We start from the raw sequence: 21,472 nt of genomic DNA, 5'->3' as shown, positions 1-21,472 counted from the left end.
AGTGAGGACTTTCATCATTGTCTTCATTTTTACTAATGAGGAAAGTGAAGCACAGAGCGATTAGGTAATTTGCCAAAGTCACTCAGCTGGTAAGCGACAGAGCTGGTGCGCTACCAATGTGGTGTCACTGAACAACGTGGCTGCAGCAGACCCGCACCCCGCCCCTCCCAGCCTGCCCGTCCTGAGGAGCAGCCTCTGCTGTCCCACCGAGCAGGTTCCTCCATCCTGAGCCCCAGCCCCCACTGTCCCCGCCTCTAGCTGATGCCCAGGTTCCCCCGGCTTCTTCAGCCTCTTTTCAGTAACTTTCTGGACTCTTCCTTCATCCCACATTTTAAATGAACAAATGAATAGATCGATACACTTTACTCCTCTCCTTCAGAACACATAGTTCTTTTTAGAGAGTTACATGTTGTGCTACATCCTAACCTGGACTGGGCGTCAGGGACCTGGGTTTCATACACAGCATAGTGTCTCACTGTGTGTTTCTGGTTCCTTCCCTTCTTCGTGTCTCCCTGGCTTCTCTTGTCTACAAAACAAGGTGTTAACTTGATCGGTGATTTTCAACGTAGGCAGAGGGGTATCAGAATCATGGGTGTGGGGGGTTCAGGACTTTTTCCAACTGTGTGGTCTAGGCTATTCTTGATCACTTTTTTCAAAATATACCTGTTCTACATTGCCCCCGCCCCCGCCCCCGCCAAGCACTCTGCCTCCTAGATGAAAGCAAACTGGCAGGTTCACCCCGCCCCGAGATTCCAAGTGTGGCTTCTCCATCCCACTGCTAGTTCGAATCACTGCTGTAGAATCTCCTGCTGCTGACAGAAGGGCCTCTCAGCTCTTCAGAGTGTGGGGTGGAAGAAAGATTGCGAATCACTCCCTGTTCCAGAAGATCTCTAAGATCCATGGCAGCGCTTGCGTTCCATGAGACAATGGTTTCTACAAAATGCTCATGTGAACAGCTAAGTCACCTCCCTATGACTTATGCTGCAAAGAAAGGGGTAATTAGCCTAAAAAATGGTGGAAGGAGTGAGGGAATGCGGGTCACATCATGAGTCACAGGACTGTTTTGCGTAAGAGAGTCATCTAGATGTGCCCTGGGTTCTCTGGGGAGGGGTGGGAGTCACTTTCCCAACCCCTGTAGAGATGTCTTAAGACGCCTGACAACCCAGACCTCTTCTTGTCCCAGGCCTCCACTCAGACAGGTCTCCGCAGACGAGCCTGTCCGTGTACCCGACTCCTTTCACGGGCCTGATGAAATCTGCCTCTCCTGTTCTCCATTGCTGTGGGATACAAGCTAACTTAAGCATTTACTCAGTGTCCACGGAGCCTAGGACTGGGCCGGATGGGGAGCCAGCGAAGAGGGGGCAAAACCCACGTCAGCCTCGGGCGCTGCTCTCAGGAGGCTCTCAGGCCAGCCTCCTCGCCTCACCACAACTCATAAGGAGGGAGAGGAAAAGCCTGGGAGGGAACAGAAAACCAGGCCCATGTGCACTTGCTCACCCGAGAGGGTTTGCCAGGCGCAGGGAGGGATGATGGGTGCGCCTGGAGCCTGGTAGCTCACCGAACGGACTGAGGGCCAGGGTTGTTACCCTCTGCCCAGCCCTGGCCATTTCTTCAGAGGGGTGGCAGGGGCGGGGGCAGTTGGACAGTTGTGCTCAGGCCTGATTCTCTCCAACTCCCCTGGAAACTCAGAATCTGGGCTTCCATCCTCACAAAAATATAAACATCCCACATTCATGCTTCTGCCTCAGTGACATCCCCACAAAATTTCCTAACACAACAGGGTTTTTCTATTACCATAGTAACCCATGCATGTGAACAGCAGACTCCACAGAGAGAAGGATGGAAATGCAGAGAAACCCAAGCTTCCGAATGGAGCACAGAGCAAGGGGCAGCCAGGCTGGGCTGGCAGCCACAGGCCTGACCCTGCCAGAAGGGCTTGGGGTCTTGGGCCCACGGGCTGGGGCCCTGAGGTTGCGGGTGGTCTGTGCTTTCTTTTGCAGCTGTTATTTACCCACAAGTTATAGTATCTGGAGGCACAAGAACAGTGATATTGCCCTGGTTTTCGTCTGTTTGACATGAACACTTTCTTTCTTTCTCTTTCTCTCTCTCTCTCTCTCTCTCTCTCTCAGGAGATCTGGGGGAGATACTTTTGTTTTCAGATGGTGTCACTCTGTGGCCCACTTTGAAAGAGCCAGGATGCAAACAAAGCTGAAGAGATAAGGGAATGAAATCAATGAGCAGGAAGGAATGGCCAGAGCTGAAAGCACTCCATCACTTTCAGTGTGCACAGTCCTTTGGTCTCTGTTCCTTCCAGGTCACAAGTCCATGGATACAAAGAGCTTCCATTCAGGCTTCCAGAACAAGAACCGCAAAAGCAACAATCACACAGGCAGACACCCGGCCCCCGAGTCAGACAGGGCGGAGGGTGACAGAATCCATTCTCCATCACATGTCCTGTGTCTACAGGAAATGAAATGGCCTGCAGACTGAGTTAAGGGGAAGTGCATAAAGGCAATAACACATTTGGCATCCCGCAGGTAAAGTGCTTACCGTGGTGCCTGGAGCTGAGCTAACAGGATTGCCACTTTAAAAGAAGCAGTGGGACATTGTTCCTGGGGCACCTGCATTAAGGAAGCCATGGGCTCTCTCCTCGAGGTCACAGTTTGTAAAATAGGTTCTGATTACAAAGACTGGAATCATCACTGAACGTTTCCAGATCGTTGCCTCAAAGCGTGTGCGTGCGTGTAGGCAAGCATATGTATTGCTCACAAACACATACAGAAACTTTTCAAAACACTTGAATCTCCAAGCGATATAGTTGGTGATGTTTTGTATGTTTTAAACTCTTAAATGCATTCTTTTAGACATCAGGGTAGGAAATACATAGGGACTTAAGTGCCCGCAGTAACAAACCACAGAGCCCTGTCTTGCCCCAGGCCTTCACAGGTGTTGCGCCCTCCTCCTGGGGCCCCCAATACACACTGTCTTCCTCTGTTAATGCCTGCGTGTCCATTTGTGTAGCTCTCACATCCTCTCATGCTGACAGCTTCCCTGGCACCCAGGCTTGCTTAGGAGCTGAACCTAAAAGAAGCCTTCTTAGAACGTGGGACATTTACAACTTGCAATTTGACCGAGTTGCCACTAGGGCTTGGAGGTACCTCTGTTAGATCTTGGCAGACAGTACAGAGCAAGAACGCATCAGCTGCAGAAGCAATACAACAGCTGTCTCTCGTCAGACACTTGCCGTGGGCAGGCTCCACCATGGAGTAGGTGATTTAGTAACTCATTCAAATTCTCTCGTCGGGGTGCCCAGCTTACAGGTAGGAGACAGGCTCAGAGAGGGTAGAAAATCTTCCCTAAGTGGGGATGTGATATATAGCATGGTGAACTGTAGTTATTAATTCTATAATATGTATATTCGAAAGTGGCTAAAAGAGAAGATCTTAGAAGTTCTCCTCCCAAGAACAAAAATTTGTAACTCTGTGTGGTGATGGATGGTAAATAGGCATATTGTAGTACTGTAGTGATCGTTTTGCCATTTATACAAACATTTGAATCATGATGTCATATAGCTAAAATTAATATAAAGTTATATGTCAATTATACCTCAATGAAAAAGAGATCCACGCTCACTTAAAATTAATTAGGATTGTGGCAGTATAACAGTAGATGAAATAAAGTTGAAATCATTCCAAAAAAAAATCCCTAAGTCAACCCACTATCAAATGGCAAAGCGATTGTTTAAACGCAGAACTTGGGCCAACACCCCTGGTCTTCACCGCATTGTGAAGTTGCTTTGGATACACGTTCATAAGGCTTGTTGTGGTGCTTTCTCAGTGCATGTGAGTAACAAAAATTCCAAAATGAGGCCACGTGGCCATTTTGGGCCAATAGCTTCCTGCCTCTTTTGTAAGCCTTGGTCGAAATCCTGGCAGCAAGCAATCAAGAGCTAAATTCTGAAGAAGTGATGCCAAGGCAACTCTGGCCTGTGCGGAGGCCTGGGCGATCGGCCCAGGGCAGGTGTGTGCTTTGTGTGGGGTCGGTCAGTATTTCTATTTCAAGCTTCTGAGATTTCTAGTCAAAACTTATGCCAAGTCCTGAAGGCTGGAGGGCTCACCCTTGGTTTAACACACTCACAGTCTCTTATTTCTGATTTTTAAGGTTTAAAATTATATTTCCCTTATGCAAAGTTGCATCTCTAATGAAGACTCCTGAAGGCTGATTTGAAACTGTCAGGCACCCTCAGTCCCACAGAGAGAAGCCAAGGGAGGCTGTCTAACATACCAGATGTAGAGAGACAGCCTCATTCCTACCTGACGCAATGGAAGACCATCATCCTGAGCGGTGCCCTTCTTGTTCTTCACCCGACACCCCACGCCCCCAACACACACCTTAATGAGGTGACTGTCAAGGCAATATTGCCTAGTGGTTAAGAGCAGGACTTTGAATAGACTTTTGTCCTCTGCTTGCTACCTCTGTGAGCCTCAGTATGTCTCAGATTCCTCATCTGTAGCATGGAAGCACAATGTTCCCCTCACACCAGCATTGAGGGGATTAAATAAAATCACATATATACAGCAGTTAGCAGCAGGACCTGGCACTCAGTGAATGCTATGGTTCGGTAAATAAATTGGTGGGCTTTACATGAGCCAATGAAGGTTGTTCCCTTCTATTCAGATTCCTTTGATTCACTTCAAATCCCCTTTTGACAATAAATTCCTATTCTAGAACATGACTACGATTTCCTAGAGGTAGAAAGTACATAGAGATTAAGTCTCAAAGAGTGCAGAGAGCAGGGGGAAAGGAGGATGGTGGGGAGAGTAGTCAGACTTCCGGGGGGTCCCCAAGATTGCCACACCCCAGTACACATGTCTCACCCAATCCCCTTCTCTTATGTGAGTGGGACCTGGAAACATGACTCCTTCTTAGCTGACTGGCAAAAACAGATTTGCCCTTTCCTCAAATAAGAAAGGAAACTGCCATTTAAGGATGCCTACGGGGGCCCTGTGTTGGGGCCTGAGGAAGACCCCTCAGAGCTGAGAGCCACCCAGCGAGAAACTGGAAACTTTGGTCCTCCAACCCCAAGAACTGAACCCTGCCAACAAACTGAATGAGCTTAGAAGACAACCGCAAGCTGCAGATGAGACACAGGCTGAGCAGACACTTTTTTTTTTAAGGGAGAAAGAGAGAGAGAGAAACATCGATGTTTGAGAGAAACATTGATCAGTTGCCTCTTGCACACCCCCAAACTGGAGACTGAGCCCGCAACCCAGGTATGTGACCTGCCCGGGAATTGAACCGGTGACCTTTCAGGTGGCAGAAGGATACCCAGCCCACTGAGCCACACCAGTCAGGCCCCTGGCTGATGTTTTGATCTCAGCTTGTTTGAGACCCTGAGCAGAAAGCCCAGCTACACCATGCCTGGACCTCTCTCTTTAAAAATAAAAGTAAGCATTTGGCAGGCATGCCAAGCCTTGAAAAGAAATGAGTGAGCTGTCACCTGAACTGTTTATCTAAGATAGGGAGAAGGCAGCTGGGAGGGAGGCTGTAATAAGAAGTGGACTTAAGAACCAAGTCGATACATCAACTGGACAGGTATGGGGATGGGCCAGGTGGTAGCGGAGAGCGGGTAGGGTATGACAGGTGACTCAGTGACAGGTGGTTTGCTAAGCAAATATAGTCTAGCTCTGGCTATTTCCAGTCAATCCCCTCCCCCTTCTTGTCCCCATGTTTCCTTCACAGCAAGAGATTTTTATAAAATCTTGTTAAGTCCCTCTCTTTCCTTCCCTCCCCAGCTATTAGAGAGATTGAAGGGAACCCTCACCAGGAGTATTTGCACATCAGTAGGAATGTACGGAAAGTCTTAAGGCCTTCAGGACCCAAGAGAACGAAATGACTAATGGTGGGTTCTCAGGCATGACGTAGGGTAGAGGACAAGGTTTGGGGACATTAAGCTTCCAGGAGATGCTCCCAGTCCACCAAGTTGACAGTCATGCTTGTTAGGGCTGATTGACCCTGGAGTGCAGAACGTTAGAGCAGCACAAGACCTTCAATTTCTAAGCTCTAATCTTACGAGTAAGTGAACTGGGCCTGCAGAGATTAAAGTGACTTGTCCGATTCAGTACAGTAAAGGCAGGGCCTGGTCTAGAATCCTGCCTTTGACCCCTAAGCAGCGATACTTACACACACAGTCTCACGGTCACCATTTGGGTGGATGTGGCCAGAATCCAGGAAGGGTCATGCATCTCAGAGAGGAAGGGAAGAGACAAACACAGTCTCCTGCTAGGCTGGCTATAGTGACAGACCCCGAGGGAGCGCGGGGAGCCAGCACCAAGTGAAGACCCGGGGGGAGGAGAGCAAAGAGAACAGGAGGGCCTGCGGGGACAGGAGAACAGGACTAAGAGAAGGGGCCACTGGAGCCCCCCAGGGCCGCAGCCACCTTAAGCTCCGCCCACATTGAGAAGCATGGGCTTCTTCATGGGCTTTCTTGCCTGTGGTCTCTAGTCAAGCCCCATCTTGTTACCAGAAAGACTTTTTTAAATAAAAATCAAACCACATCATTCCCCCTCCAAACCCTTCAGCAGTTCCCCGCCACCCAGAAGTCAGAGCAAGTCTGCAAGGTCTGCAAAGCTCTACCTCCATTACTTGGGACCACTTTGGGCACTTACAGAACATCTGACAACAGAAGCTTAAGCAAGCAAAGACGTTTTGTGATTTTACATGCAAGAAGCCTAGAGGTGGGCGAGCAGATCTGGAGCACTGGCTCATCTCATCAAAACCTCTTTCCAACTTGCCACTTCACTTTCCTTAGCATGTGGGTTTGCCAGCCCAGGGCTGCAAGCGGCTTGCAACAACCCCGCATCACGCCTTACGCTGAGCAGAAGCAAGAGGTCCTGAGCAGCAGCCATGATGTCTCCTTCAGGAGGAGAACAAAGTACGTTTGTCCTGCACGCCCCCAGCAGATGAGCTTCTGTGTCATTGGCCAGAGCTGGGGCTCATGGTCACTCTCAGCTGCAAAGGAGATGGTGAAAATTTTGCATTTAGCTTTTCCACATGGTAAACTGTCCAGGGAGAAGAGGGTAGGAAGGCCTTTGGGTTGGTCTGACAACACTGAAACCACACTGGCTTATCAAGCTCCTTGGTGGCCACTTGCCTCTTTGCCCAGCTTTGCTGAGGTTGACTCAGGGTTCTCAGAGTCTCATGCCCTTCCATGGGCTCTCAGTCTGGACTGTCCTCACCACCTCGCCTGCCCAGCAAATCCCTTCTGCTCTCTGTTGGCTCAGCTGACGCTGAACAATCTGCTCCCACAGCGCTCAATCCCTGACGGCAGGTGGTGCTCCAGCAGAGGGCCCTCAGTGGACGGTGAGCACCCGGGGCAGGCATTGAGTCTATTCTTATTTTCCCAGATTTCAGGACTGAAATCTTCATTGTGCCTCCTTGCTTTTCTCCCACATCCCATGTCTGACCCTGTGAGCTGTCTTCAAAATGTACACAGGATTCTCACCACCTCCACCGTCCCGCACGCTGCCCCTCGCCAGCATCATCTCTCACGGGTATTACTGCAGGGGTGTTCTAGCTGATCTCCCTACTTCTTCCCATCCCCCACCCCTATCTAGTCAATTGGCACCACAGCAAAAAATATCGCTCCTCTGCCCTAAAGCCTCAAATGCTTCCCCATGCCCCTCAAAGTTGAAGTCAAAGTTTTTTTCATGTCTTATAAGATGATCTGCTCCCATCCCTTATTTCTCTATGATATCTCCTACAATTGCCCTGTTACAAAGGCAGACAGGTTGCTGGCTCCTTACTGACCTTACCCAACACTCTTCTGCCTCAGGGCCTTTGCACAGCTGCTTCTCTTGTCTGGACAGCTCTGCCTCAGGCGTCTGCAGGGCGAGAGCCCTCCCTCCCTCGGGACTTCATTCAACCCCATGCTTTAAAATGGCCATGCCTGACCTCACACTCCCCTTCCCGCTTTCAGCTTTGTTTTTCTTCAGGTTTATCTAACATAGTATATAATTTATACATGTAACTTGTCGATTTGTCTCCACCACCCTGCTCATAGAGTGTAAGTTCCATGAAGGCTGTTTTGTCCTCTGCTATATAACTGACACCTAGAACATGTAATAATTATTGCTCAATAAATATTGATAACTGATTAATTGAATAAATAGATCTTTGTGTCCCCAGAACAATGCCTGGCCCAAAGCAAAAGATCAGTAAATGTTTTGAACTCATCAACAAAAGTGACTGGCTGAACTTGGAAGTGCAGAGAATAAATGTGCTGTGCAAAGGCTCTATTAAGAAGTTGGCATTAGGACAGGGTGTCTGGAACCAGGCGTCACAGCGTGGGGAGCAGAGCGTGAGGAGAGAGAGGGCTGGGGATAGGGAGAGACATTCGAGCCTTTCACTGCACCCAGGAGTGTGTTCAATTAACCCCCCAAGGGCAACTCAATTCTGTTTTCTCTCTCATCCTTTAAGTTCAAGGTCTATTAGCAAAAGCTGCTGCCCACAGCATGAATCTTGGTTTAGAGGGTAGGAGGAGGGCTGCTTTTGTGCAGATGGAAAAAAAAAAAGTACAAGAATAGGAAGCTCCACTGATGTTGCTGGTTGGGCAGCAGAACAAAGGCCCGATTGGGCCGGTGTGCAACCTGGCCAAAGATAACGTGGGGAGGACAAGAAGGGAAAGAAAGACCGCGGTGCAGGGCCCCAAAGTCGGTCACTTCTGTAATGCAAGCTGTGTTTGTGACCCATTTTAACTGCAGTTGGTTGTGTGTGTCAGAGTCGAATCTGGGCAAATCTGGTGGCTGTTTTCGGAATTCGAATCAGCCTGGATGTGTCTGGTATCAGGCTTCTCTCCGGCATGTGGTTTCTCCAGCAAGCAGTTTAATTCTGGTCATTCACGCTCTGGACTCCAGAGCAGACTGAGAGTCTTGCCTGCTCAACATTGGAACATTATAACACTAGCCTGGCCCAGGGAAGATGCAATTATCCTTTCAAAATGTAGCCATACACTCTTTGCAGAGTTTCTGAATATTTATGTACTTAAGTTTTACACAGGGCACCTATCTCTAAAGTGGGAAGAAACTGAAGCTTCTAAACATGCGGCCACAAATGAACTAGACAGGGTGATTGGTAATTTATAATTTTAAAGATTAAACAAAGACAAAGATGTGTTTAATATGGGGACACACTACAAAGCTTTAGCTTCATAGCTTCTGTTATGGTCTGAGTTTCCATCCTGCTTATTTTCTTAATAGTCACCTGCAGAGAAAATGCAAGTTTCGGTTTTAAAAAGCTATTATATAACTGTGCACTTCCTTCAAGGCTGTAAAATACTTATTAATCTTAAGAGTGTTTTCTTGAAAAATAATCTAGATTAAGACAAACCGGGAGCTTAATTTTGTTGACATTGTAAAATAGGTCACTAAAAGGTGATTAGTGTTGTATTTGAGAATAAACTGTTTTAGGAGCAGCATAAAATGAGAGCACTCAAGTAACAGAAGCTTATTTTCTTATTTGTATAATTATAACTTTGTATGCAGTATCAAAATGTAATAAAATTGTACTGCAATTAGGTTTTTATTAATTTTAAAACCTCTAAGAAGTGATTTGGCTTCTACACACCCCATGTTTCTGAAGTGTAGCTTAACAAAATTAATACTAACATTTCACTGTTTCCAATTGTCATAAAATAAAGTTCTTGGCAAATTGCTGTCACTAGCTTTTCTTATTAGCAGAGCTCTGGTGGTAAAGAATTTCCAATCTCATTCTTAGACATTCTACACATTTGCCTGGCCTACATGTATATTAAATTCTCCTGAAATCTCCTTAAAAGGAAACCAGAAAAGAAAAAACCTGAAAACTAGGATAAAATTTCCTTTAAAATCTTTTGAAAATGGATCCTGACATAAGTCAAAGGTCATAATACTTCTGTCAAGCTTGAACCGTTGACTACTGATTTCCTAATATGAATTTTTGTAAAAAGTACAGTTAATCAGAATTCTACAGATTCTCTTAAACATTAATTCTTCCAGTTAGAAGAAACCTGGTCAGTAATCAATTTTTATTGAACTTGATTTAAATGTTCACAAAAGGATTAATAGAAATTGTTTATAAATCACTTTAACCTTCTTGAAAAAGAGCACATGAACCAAAAAATAGAAGTATGCCATACACCTCAGGGCATCATCGATACAGTCACACCTGCCCCAGCCTTTCGGAAATAATCCTGATTCAAATAATTTTATCTTTTCCACTGATAGTAATCGGTTAAATGCGTAGCTAAACAAGTTGTAAATTTTATGAACTTTCTCATAAAACCACACTCAGAAATTAGCAAAAACCCTTGGTGAGACCATATTCTATTTTTTAGTTTGGAAAATATTGTCACACTGACCATGAACTTTTATTGAGAACTACATTACTAAAGCAGATGGGATCGTATTCATTGTTTCCAGTTTCTCTGAGGGTATGCAGTCTCCTTCGCCAGGGATGGCACTTTTCCTTTGAGCAGGACGACTTCCCCAGGGCATGGGAGGAACTAAAGCAATGGGGAGAGGAGGCCCTCGGGCCTCAGGACACCCGGCTCAGCCCGGGCTCCAAGCCAACACGTGGGCTGCCAAAGCCCCTGTGTGCTCACTTGCGAAATGGGCCAGATAAGACTTCCCTCCTCCTCGGATTCCTGCAGGATCGCAGGATAAGTCTGTGAAACTGCCCCTGGAACCACCAGGACTGTCGGGTATGAACCGACCTGGGGGCCAGTCATCCTGGACCTAAGACCTGGGGAACCTATGCAAGAACCCAGGTGAGAAACCTGTGCGGGTGAGCGGGGCTGGGGGTCATGGCCAGAGTGGAGCCTGGGCCTCGGCAGCGTCCTCAGAGGCAGGAGAAGGGCTGGGGACGGGAGAGCCTATCAAGGCAGCAGAGGAACATTGACTTGAGGGCCTGCTGTCTCAGCCCAGATCCGAGGGTCTGGAGTCAGCACTGTGTGCCTCTTGAACTACAAGCCTGGTCTGTGGCTACCGTGGGGAAGATGGCCTGTGGGTCCCCCAGAAGCAGCACCCAAGGGCTGTGCGCTGCAAAGTACGTAGGGGACCCCTCCTCTTGTTTTCGCAAATTCACATTACTGAATAAAAACTAAATAATGACATTCTTTCTCTCTTTCCATCCACTCTTTTCCCAGTTCTCACCCCTGTCTTTAAAAACCTTTCAGTGGATTGTAAAGCGTTCCCAGTTATAACCCTGAGTTCTAGTCATTCAAATGAAAGGAAATTTTGTGATCAGACCTAGATTCGATATGTCATGTATATAAACCTGTATACCATTAAAATCTGGTTTTAAACCCCCTATAGATCTGTATGTACATGTAGTATGTAGCAATTGTGTGAACACAATGTAACCTTGGATACCAGACAACCTAACTCTCTCAGTCTTGTTGCTAAGGCAACGGGACAGAGGTGGGGTACGGGGGAGCCCAGCATAGCTATCTACATGCTGTGCTGCCAGCAGAAGGAAGTGGGATGGAGGGATGGGCCTGCTCACCTCTCCAAGGCTTCCTCTGAAAAGGCCTCAGCGACAGTACAATGCCCTGTGTCACCAGTGACCAGGGAACCCCTAAGTGGTACCCCATTATACACTTCTGGAGGAGCGCAGGGCAGAGCGGGTAGGCTGGGGGGGGCAGGCTGTGGGCAGAGATAGGGCAGAGGAGGGGGAAGCTAGTCAGTGGAGGAGTGTGGGGCAGGGGAGACAGCAGCCACCTAGTGAGAGGAAGGCTGGATCCAGAATGTTACTGGCACAGAGCTAAGCAAGAGAGAATCCCAAACATAACCCTAGCTACAAAACTCACTCCAGTGAATTATGCATGTTAGCCTGGTTAATCCCGCAATGAACCACACGTGAGCAGTTGAAAGATAAAGCTGAAGGTCTTAGAGTATTCTAAAGATCAGGTAGAAAGAGACAAAGGTATTGAAACAAGAAAGTACCTGCTTCTACCCCCATCCGACTAGTTTGATGAACAACCCTGTGTTTACTCTGTTTCCATCAGATTCGACCTGCAGAGCCCAACGGCCTCTGCAAGTCCTTATTCTCCCTTCGGGCGCAAAGCAGAGAATCACTCTTCTGTGCGCTCAGTCCAGGCAGTGCCTCCAGGGCCAGGCCTCCGTGGCCCCGAACCACCTGTCTCCACTTTATCATTTACAACTTTGGTTACTTAGTTAAGATTAAAACATTTTCAAGATATAGAGATGTTCAAAAAACAGAGGCAATGGATGTTTAAAATAATTATAAATGAAAAATTCATAAAATATTGGATGAAAGGAAAGGCCAGTCAAGGAGCAGAGAGGAGTGCTTGTGTTAGAGAAATCTAAGCTCAAGATGGTTGCTGAAATTGAACCCAAAATCTCGATCTGAGCATTTTGGCCACCGTCTCTAAACCGGCAGCTCGGTGAGGTTCTAAGGGTCTTACGGGCACCGAAGATGTCGGTCGCTGTGCCCTCTCCCTGCTGGCCCTGCAGAGCACACTGCCTGTGACCACGGTCCCTGCTGCCCTCCCGAGCCTGCCCTCGCTTGTGCCCACACCTGGCTAGAGGAAGGCATCCTCCCATAAACCAGCTATCGATTCATGCAGCAAATAACTTTGGAGGACTGACTGCATGTCAAGCTCTGTGACAAGTGTTGGGGAGGCAGTGATAGTAAAAGTGTTAAGTCTCTCCCCTTTGGAAGGAAACCCTAAACAAACAATGTACCTTTGGCCTAGCAGGAATGGATAGACTGAACCAACCGGATTCTTCTCTCAGAACCTGGGAACAGAGACAATGGATAGGGGAGCCAAGGAGCTGAGTGCTCACGTAGACCCGGAAGCTGAGAGGGTGACTCTGGGCCATGGGAGAGAGGGTGAGGTGTTCTAGTTTGCAGAAAGGGAAGCCTGAAGCAAAGGCTGGGGGACAGGTCTGAACGACAGACCTGTGGCCAGATGGAAAGGAAGAGATTAGTCTTGTTGCCAACAGCAAGTCCAAGATCATGGTGCCAGCATGATCACGTCTAGAGAAAGGGAATGCTTCTTGGGTTGCAGACTACTTACTTCTCACATAGTGGGAGAAGCTAGGGGTCTCTCTGGAGACTCTTTTGTAAAAGCACCAACCCCATTCACAGGAGCTCTACCCTCATGAGAAGCACTTTCCAAAGGCCTCAGCTCCTAATACCATTATCTTTGGGAGTTAGAATTTCAGCACCAGAATTTTGCAGGCCACAAACATTCAGAGCATAGTGCTAAATAACCTCTCAAGTCTGGTATGGTGGATATCTCTCATTTGTGCCACCAGCAGTCATTTACCTTCTTCTAGTAGTTAAATAGAGCACTGATTTTCCTCTGAGAGCTCAGCTCCTCCACTTTAACCTTTGTGTTCTGGTTGGAATTGTGGAGCACGTGGCGTAAGCCTAAACCAATCAGAGCATCCCATTCCCTAGGCCTAGTGATTGGAGCCAATCAGAGCCAATGAAATTTAACGTGACCTAGCAGAGACTTCAGATAGAAACCACTGCGTCATCTGGATTTGGAGCTGAAGGACTGTGAGTAGGACCTACGCCGATCTTGCCATGCTGGGAGCTGGAGTATGAAGTTATCACACAGGGGAGAAGAGCTGAAGATGGGGATAGAAGCGGGTCCTGATGAACTTGTTTGAGGTTCTCAAGCAGTGCCTGAAACCAAAGTCTTCTTGAACATTTCAGTTAGGTGATGCAATAAATTCTATTTTTTTTGCTCAAGCCAGGCTTTAATTTTAAATTTTATTTTGTTTGTTTGTTGCCACAGACAAGTGAAACCATCCTAACCAAAATGATATATCTCATCTGAGGCTGGGATGAAGTGCAGAGAGAGGAAAAGAGTCCGTGCCACACATGTAGGGACAGAGTGACGGAAATGTGGAGGGGGTTCAGAGAGAGGTACCGGTTACTTGGATATTGTGATGATAAGTCTAAATGAGGCAAAACTGAAGCGCTTGTAGTTCTCTTTTTTTGTTTTTCATATGACTAAAATTTTGATTTTTGTATACTGTTGCAAAAATTCAGAATTGGGCCTTTTATTTCCTAATTAGGGCACTGACTTAATTTCTTTGCACAGTTTTCTCTATCATATTTCCAAAAAGCTAAAGAGAAGGATGTACCCTTCAACACACACATTGCCCCCATGCCACGCGCCCCCGCCCCCTCTGCAATGCCACGTTTAAGTGCCATATACTTTAAGACAGACTTTATTTTCCCCTTTTATGACAAGCATCCAAGACAGGAAGGTTTTTTACACATGGGCTCCTTTGTTCCCAGAACTTACCTCCCCAGTGTGACTGGCTGGCCCATCACTGACCGCTGCTCTCCCCTCCCTCTTAAATCCCTGTCATCTCCCAACAGAAGGGCTGATTCTCTGGCTGTCCCCAAGAATGTCATTCTCAGCCTCACCTCTGCTTTATATTTTATAGAATGAACAATAAATGCAGTTTCACCTTTGTCGGGTTTATATCTGTTTTCCAATACAAATTTAGAAGAACACAAGTCCTATGAGATGTTCCTCAAAAACAGAGCTTGAAAAATCTAATTTGAACACTATTACACACCATGACTCTCCTTAGAGATTCAGAGTATCCTTTCATTTCAAGGCTCTGAGAGGTCCTCCAATTTAAATTTGGTTTAGCCGACCTCTTTTCATATTTCATTAGCCAGAAATAAGATCTAATGTTGTGTTAACTCCTAATATTCTTCAAAACAAGTATTCCATAGAACATGCTTTGAAAAATTCTGATTTAAAGTAGAGTAGAGCAGGACCAGCACATTTTAAGCAAATCTTTTATTGACTCTACTATTGGTATAGGAATGGAACTTCAAATCATTTGGAGCAGATTAGGAATGTTCTTTTACCTCTACTTTGGTGAAAGCAGGTGTTTTTTATGTGCAAATGGATATGAATCCATCATTTTCATTCTCTTTCTTAAACCCTGCAGCTCCAACTGTTCATGCAATAATCATGCAGAAGGCCAGCTGTGATGAGGACTAAGAAATGTCCTCGGATTTGCTCTAAGGGAACATGCATGAGAAAAGCAGAAGCAGGGGTGAGAGCTAACACTACGCAACCAAGGTTGGGCACAGAGAGGAGACAGTGGTTAAATTTATAATGATGCCGTGGAGGCTGCACATAGAGGTGGCGTGGTCTCCTCCACTACAGCTTTGCTCTCTCCAAAGGTCAAAGGGATACGGAGCTGAGGGAATGGAGAGACAGCTGTTCAAACAGGAGTCACAAAGGATGCCTCTTCCCTTCCCATCCCCAGAGTGGAGCCACATATAATGGCTGTGTTTTGAACACTGTATGTACCAGGTACCGGGTAAAGAGTTTAATATTTTTAAAAAAGAGTTTACTAGATATTATCTCATTTAATCCCCACAAAAGCCCTGAGAATATCATTTATCACCATTTTTGCAAATGAGGAAACTGAGATTTAGAAGCTGACCTAAGGCCATAAATGTAATAAATTGGCGGATTCTCTGTATCCCTTTACCAGGAAACTACACAGTCTCACGTCACCTTGGCAGTGTCCAGCCAGCTCGCCCTGCTTTGTCCCAGGGTGACTTGGGAATGTGGCAGGTGCGTCCAAGGCCTCAGACCCACAGCCTGGTAAGGCAGATCTGTGTTAACTGACAGTCAAAGCTTGGGACTTGGGACTTGGGGACCTGAGTCTGGGAAGAGACTGGAAACCAGCTAGTTGTCTCCAGAGATTTGTGAGTTTTCAAACTATCCGAATAGGTACTAGGAGAACAAAAATGCACTTGTCTCCAGTGTATTTGACTCACATTTTCATGTTGTAGTCACATAAAAACAAATTGCATTTTTAATCCGTGAGGGTCTTTAGTCCTTTCAATAAAATACAAGGGGAAAAGAGGGAAAACTGGCCTTTTTGGGTTAATGACTGGATAATGATGAACTGTTACTAAGAATAAAGTAGAGTTCCGACCAGCGTGGCTCAGTTGGTTGGGTGTTGCCCTGCAAAGCAAAGGGTCACCAGTTTAATTCCTGGGCAAGGGCACAGGCCTCAGTTGCGGGTTCAATCCCAGTCAGGGCTCATACGAGAGACAGCTGACCAAAGTATCTCTCTCTCATCAATGTTTCTCTTGCTCTCCCTCTCCCTCTCTTCCTCTTTCTCCAAAAATAATAATAAAATTTAAAAAATCTTTTAAAAAAAGAATAACGTAGAAAGCTTAATACTTTTGAATTTTTTATGAACTAGGGAATTTTGAAGGGAAAGAGATGAAAGAAGTTCTGCAACATCTCCAGCCCTGTCTTTAGCGAAGGAGGGATGCTCAGGTTGAGTTGGGGGCTGCCTAGAGGTGGGGAAGAAAACTGAGGGGGAAAAAGCTTGTGGAAAGCATTATATTCTAGGCTACTTATTTCTTTACCTTCAATTGCTGTGATAAAGCCAGGACTGAGTTATTCTAGAAAGGGCACATGCTTAATTTACATATCCATCTGTTTAATTTGCCTACCATCTAACTTTGCTTGGTAGTATTGTTAACTGTGCATATGTCTGACACCCCCACTATTTTATACTTCCACATTCGACTTACATAAGCAATGGTAAATGCGAGCATCTGAAATCAGGTTGATCTGAGTTCCAATGCTGGTTTTGCATTCGACTTTGGATAAATTGCTTCAGTTCTATGAGCCTCTTTTGTCACCTGTTAAATGGTGAAAATAATAGTCCCTTTCTCAAAACGTTATGAAGTTTAAAAAGGATAATGCATATAAAATTCTTGGCTCAATGTCTGGCACGTAGGAAGTGCTCAAAACATGATAGTTTCCCTTCTTAAGGAAAAAAACTGTCATTATTTGCAAATGACATGATACTCCTACATACTCAAAACTTCAAAAACTGCTGGAACTGATAAATAAATGAAGTAAAGTAGCAGGATACAAAATAAATATCCAGAAATCGGTTGCATTTGTATGCACCAATAATAAACTATTAGAAAGGGAAACTAAGTAAGCAATCCTACTTACCACTGTATCAAAAAAAAAAAAATCTAGGAATAAATTTAACCAAGGAGGTAAAAGACTTGCACTCAGGAAACTATAAGACACTGAAGAAAGAAACTGAAGAAGGTACAAGCAAATGGAAGCCTATACTATATTCATGGGTAGGAAGAATTAACACTGTAAAAATGTCTATATGACTCAAAGCAATCTATAGATTCAACACAATTCCTATCAAAATACCAAGAGCACATTTCATATAACTAGAACAAATAATCCCTGAAATTTATATGGAACCACAAAAGACCCTGAGTAGGCACAGCAATCTTGAGAAAGAAGAACAAAGTTGGAGGAATCACACTATTTAACATCAAACTATACTACAAGGCCATAGTGATCCAAATACCATGGTACTAGTGTAAAAACAGACACACAGATCAATAGAACAGAATAGAGAGACCATAAATAAACCCACATCTGTATGGTCAATTAATATTTGACAAAGGAGGCAAGAACATATTATACAATAGGGTAAAGAGAGTCTATTTAATAAATGATGTTTATTGTATTTCATTGAATACTATGGAGTCACCCTATCTGGAGCCCAATATTTCATGAAGCTTTCCCCAGCCGGAGCCTATCATCCATGTAGCTAGATTCTTATATAACTTAATGAAAGCAGGACCATAATGAATCTACAGCCAGCTCTCATCATCTGTCCTGAAGAGGAAACAATGGCCTAGAGAATTCTGTTATGGATTGAATTGCATCCCTCCAAAGAAGAGGAGTTAAAGTCCTAATGTACAGTACCTCAGAAGGTGACCTTATGTGGATATAGGGTCTTTACAGAGGTAATCCAGCTAAAATGAGGTCCTTAGGGTGGGCCCAAATCCAGTAGGACTGGAGTCCTTATAAAAAGGGAATATTTGGATACAGAATATACACACAGGGAGAATGTCATGTGAAGATTGGAGTTATACAGCCACAAGTTAAGAAACTTTCAGAAGCTGGGAGAGAGGTCTGGTACAGACCCTTTTCTAGAAACTTCAGCAGAAGAAAGTCCCTGTAAACATCTTGATCTTGGACTAGCCTCCAGACCCATGAGACAATATATTTCTCTCAAGTCACTAGGTTTGTGATACCTTGTCATGGTAGCCCTAGCAAACTAGTATAAATTTCAAGTGTGAATATCGCAGAATCATTTGGTTGTATCTTTTAAATGATCAAAATAGAAGTTTTATTCATTGGGGTTCAACTGGATCTGGAATTATATGAGTTCAGAAAGGCACTGAGTAAATTTTGCTACTGTATTATCTTTGTGTTTGCTGAGTAAACAAAATAAAAGAGGGAGCACACACTACTAAGGAGAAAAAATTACTTTCAAAGTCTCACTTGGTTTAGAAGTACTACTTACACATAACCAGGGTACTGATTAGAAGTGGTTTCTTATCTATTCACTGAGCTGGGCCCCCAGGGAACTCTCCTGCTTCCCACGCAGTGTCTCCATTGGCCAGAGTGTTTCCATTGGCCAGTCCATAGCTCAGATTCTCTTTAACAGAATGACTAGTTGTCTCCTTAGCCAGTTGGGACAGGCGAGGTTTTAATACTAGCTTTACTGAGTGCTTTCTGCTTGCCTCTCATCCTACTCTAATTCCTAGGAGGCTGACCCACATGGACTATAAAAACAGGCTCCCTTCTCGTCAGGTTCATCTGAAAGGAGGTAGTGGCAGGGGTCTAGAGAAGGAGAAAGGAGAGAGAAGGAGGAGCATTTATCCCCCGGGGCATGCTGCTCCTTCTGCCTCAGATCATGTGGGCCAGCTCTATCCTCCTCAGTGGGCCGCAGGCCCTGTGGGGTGATGCACCACGCAGCCCTCCTTTCTGGGTTCTGTGAACTGCTCCCTCCCCTCACCCCTTTAGTGGGGTAGTAGCCCTACCATACTGCAATAGCCCTTGTCCTTCACCCTTAAACTCTGCCCACACCTTTGTAAACACCTGTAGAACCTTTATTAAACCCTCCTCAGATCAGCTGGGTTAAATATGCTATTTGGGTCCTGTCAGGATCCTGATGAATACGCTGATAAAGTGTATCAATGCCCCCCATATGTGTTTGCTCATTTAATCCTAGCAATGACCCTTTGGAAGTAAGTAGCATTACTTTAGAGTCTCCTCTTTAGAGATGGAAGAACCAAGCTAGGAAGTTAACTAATTGAGAGGGGCCCCAGGGGGCCTGAGCTGGTCTGCACACCCAGGTCCCTGTCCCTCTGGGCACTGTGCTCTCACAGCTTTGATGTCCTGCCTGTCAAGCAGCTGTGACGGAGAATGGGAGAAGATTCCAGAATCTGCTAGGGCACAGATGTCACAGTCAGATTAAACATTTGTCATGAAGATCTAAGGAAAGGATATTCAATCCTGGATAACCAAAACGTGCCTTTCGTAAAAACAAGAAGTTGACTTTCTCAATAATGAGGCTGTGGTGGGGAATGGGGGAGACATGAGTGTCTGGGGAGATGCGTTCAGCGAGGTGCAAGAATTCCTTTGCAGTCTGGTAGCAGCTTGTAGTAGAGTGTGTACTCTATCACCCGCACCCTCTTTCAACACATTAATGGTTCTTTATAAATATTGATGCCCTAGAGAGCCTTATGAATATTTATTTGCCCAAGTCATCATTCTTCAGCCAGGGCTTTGGAGCAAGCCATCAATTTGGTTGGTACTGTTAGGGATTTCACATGCAAGATTCCTTAGTGAGAAGCAATCAAATGGGCTCCCCTCTGACCACTGTGCTGAAATTGTTAAAGCATCAATGTTTGTTTGGGGGATTTTAATATCATTATAGTTTTTCATTTTATTCGATTCTGCTTAACATCTCAAGCTAAGAAACCTCCCTATCCTGTCCCTGGTGCCTTTTACGGTGACTGAGTTACAAAGCTTGAATCACCCAAGGATCCTGGGTTGCTAAGGCAGAAAACATTCATGCTCCGCATGCAGCAGGAAAAAAAAAAGTAAAAGAGCAAATCCATGCACTATTCTCAGTCCATGAGTCTGTGAGTGGGCAGAATGACAAAAGCTACATACGCCCTGGCTCCATCTCTTGGTGTCCTGGTCCTCATGCCAGGGCTAACATCCTGAAATTGAAGCTGACTGTTCTTTCTGAAACAGTGGCTAAAACAGGCATTCACGATCACTGATCCTCCATGGCTGCTGCCCCAAATCCTGTTCCCCTAAGTACAAACAAACTCTCTTTGCTACTTCCTGCTCTTGCTGTTGAAGTGAATGGTAGTAACACATGATGTTAGTCTCATGGGAAGGTTCTCTCTCTAGGGAGCTGGGCCTCTCTCAAATTTAAACTTTCAGAAGTCACAGAGGAATGTAAATAACAACTATATGGGAAAAATAGATCAGAGAGTTACAGGTGTTGGAGCTGAGCAGAGTCGAAATTCTTGTTTTCATAGGAGACAAAAGGCGAAGTGATTTGCCCAGAATCATACAGCTGCGTTTCATGCCCAAGTGGAAACGAGAACGTTTTATTTCAAGTCCAGCGCACTCGCCGTAACATTCACCATACAAACCGTGAGTCACCTGGGGAGGCTGTTGAAAACGTCACCAGGAGTCCCAGGGCCAGCTCTTCCATTCTTGTATTTCATACATAATCCAACTCTAAGCATTCAATTAACCTATATATCTCTAGATCAAGGAGCTTGGCCAGAGAAGAACATAACTTTTAGGAGCATATTTGATGATTTAACAAAATATACAAATTTTAATAATGCAAAACATACATATAATGCAATATGAACCACACTTTTGTGGCCAGGTATGTTGTCCTTATTGTTGTTAATGTTTACATAGAATGCACAGTTCATGGGGGCATGGGTCTTTTCCACGTCATCTTCGGTGTCAAACAGAGCACCTGGGATAAAATTAGTACTTAATAAATATTTGTTGAGTATAAGATTGTTATGGGATATTGTTTTTAAAAATTAGAAATGAGTAAGTTATATTATACAAAAGATAGCTATTCTTGGGATGACATAATTGTTAGATTGTTTTTCATCTTCAAATACCTTTATATCACATTGCTGATGTAAAAAAAATTATTTACTTCTATTATTATTATTATTTTTACATTATAAATTCCATAAGATTAAAAAACTATTTCTGTGTTATTCACCTCTGTAACCCCGTGACAGAGCCCAAGGCTTGGCACAGAGTAAGCAGTCCATAAATACTGGTTGTAGTGTTTCTTTTTTACAAGGTAATAAGAGTATTTGTTGAGTCATCATTTTGTGATTGTCAACAAGATTTGCAGCTCTTACCTCAGGACCCTGGCTGGTTTCAAGGCTCTGCAGCTGCTTTAACTCTTAGGTGACAATGAAATACAATAAGCTGCTTAACTTTGGGCCAGATAAGCTCTTAGCATTTATAAATACAATAATAATTAAAGTGCCAATGAGCGTACCAGACAGC

Source organism: Pteronotus mesoamericanus, unplaced genomic scaffold (genome assembly GCF_021234165.1).
Source record: "Pteronotus mesoamericanus isolate MK-2021 breed Mesoamerican mustached bat unplaced genomic scaffold, CSHL_Meso_final scaffold_174, whole genome shotgun sequence".
Lineage (NCBI taxonomy): Eukaryota > Metazoa > Chordata > Mammalia > Chiroptera > Mormoopidae > Pteronotus > Pteronotus mesoamericanus.
This window is presented reverse-complemented; position numbering follows the sequence as displayed.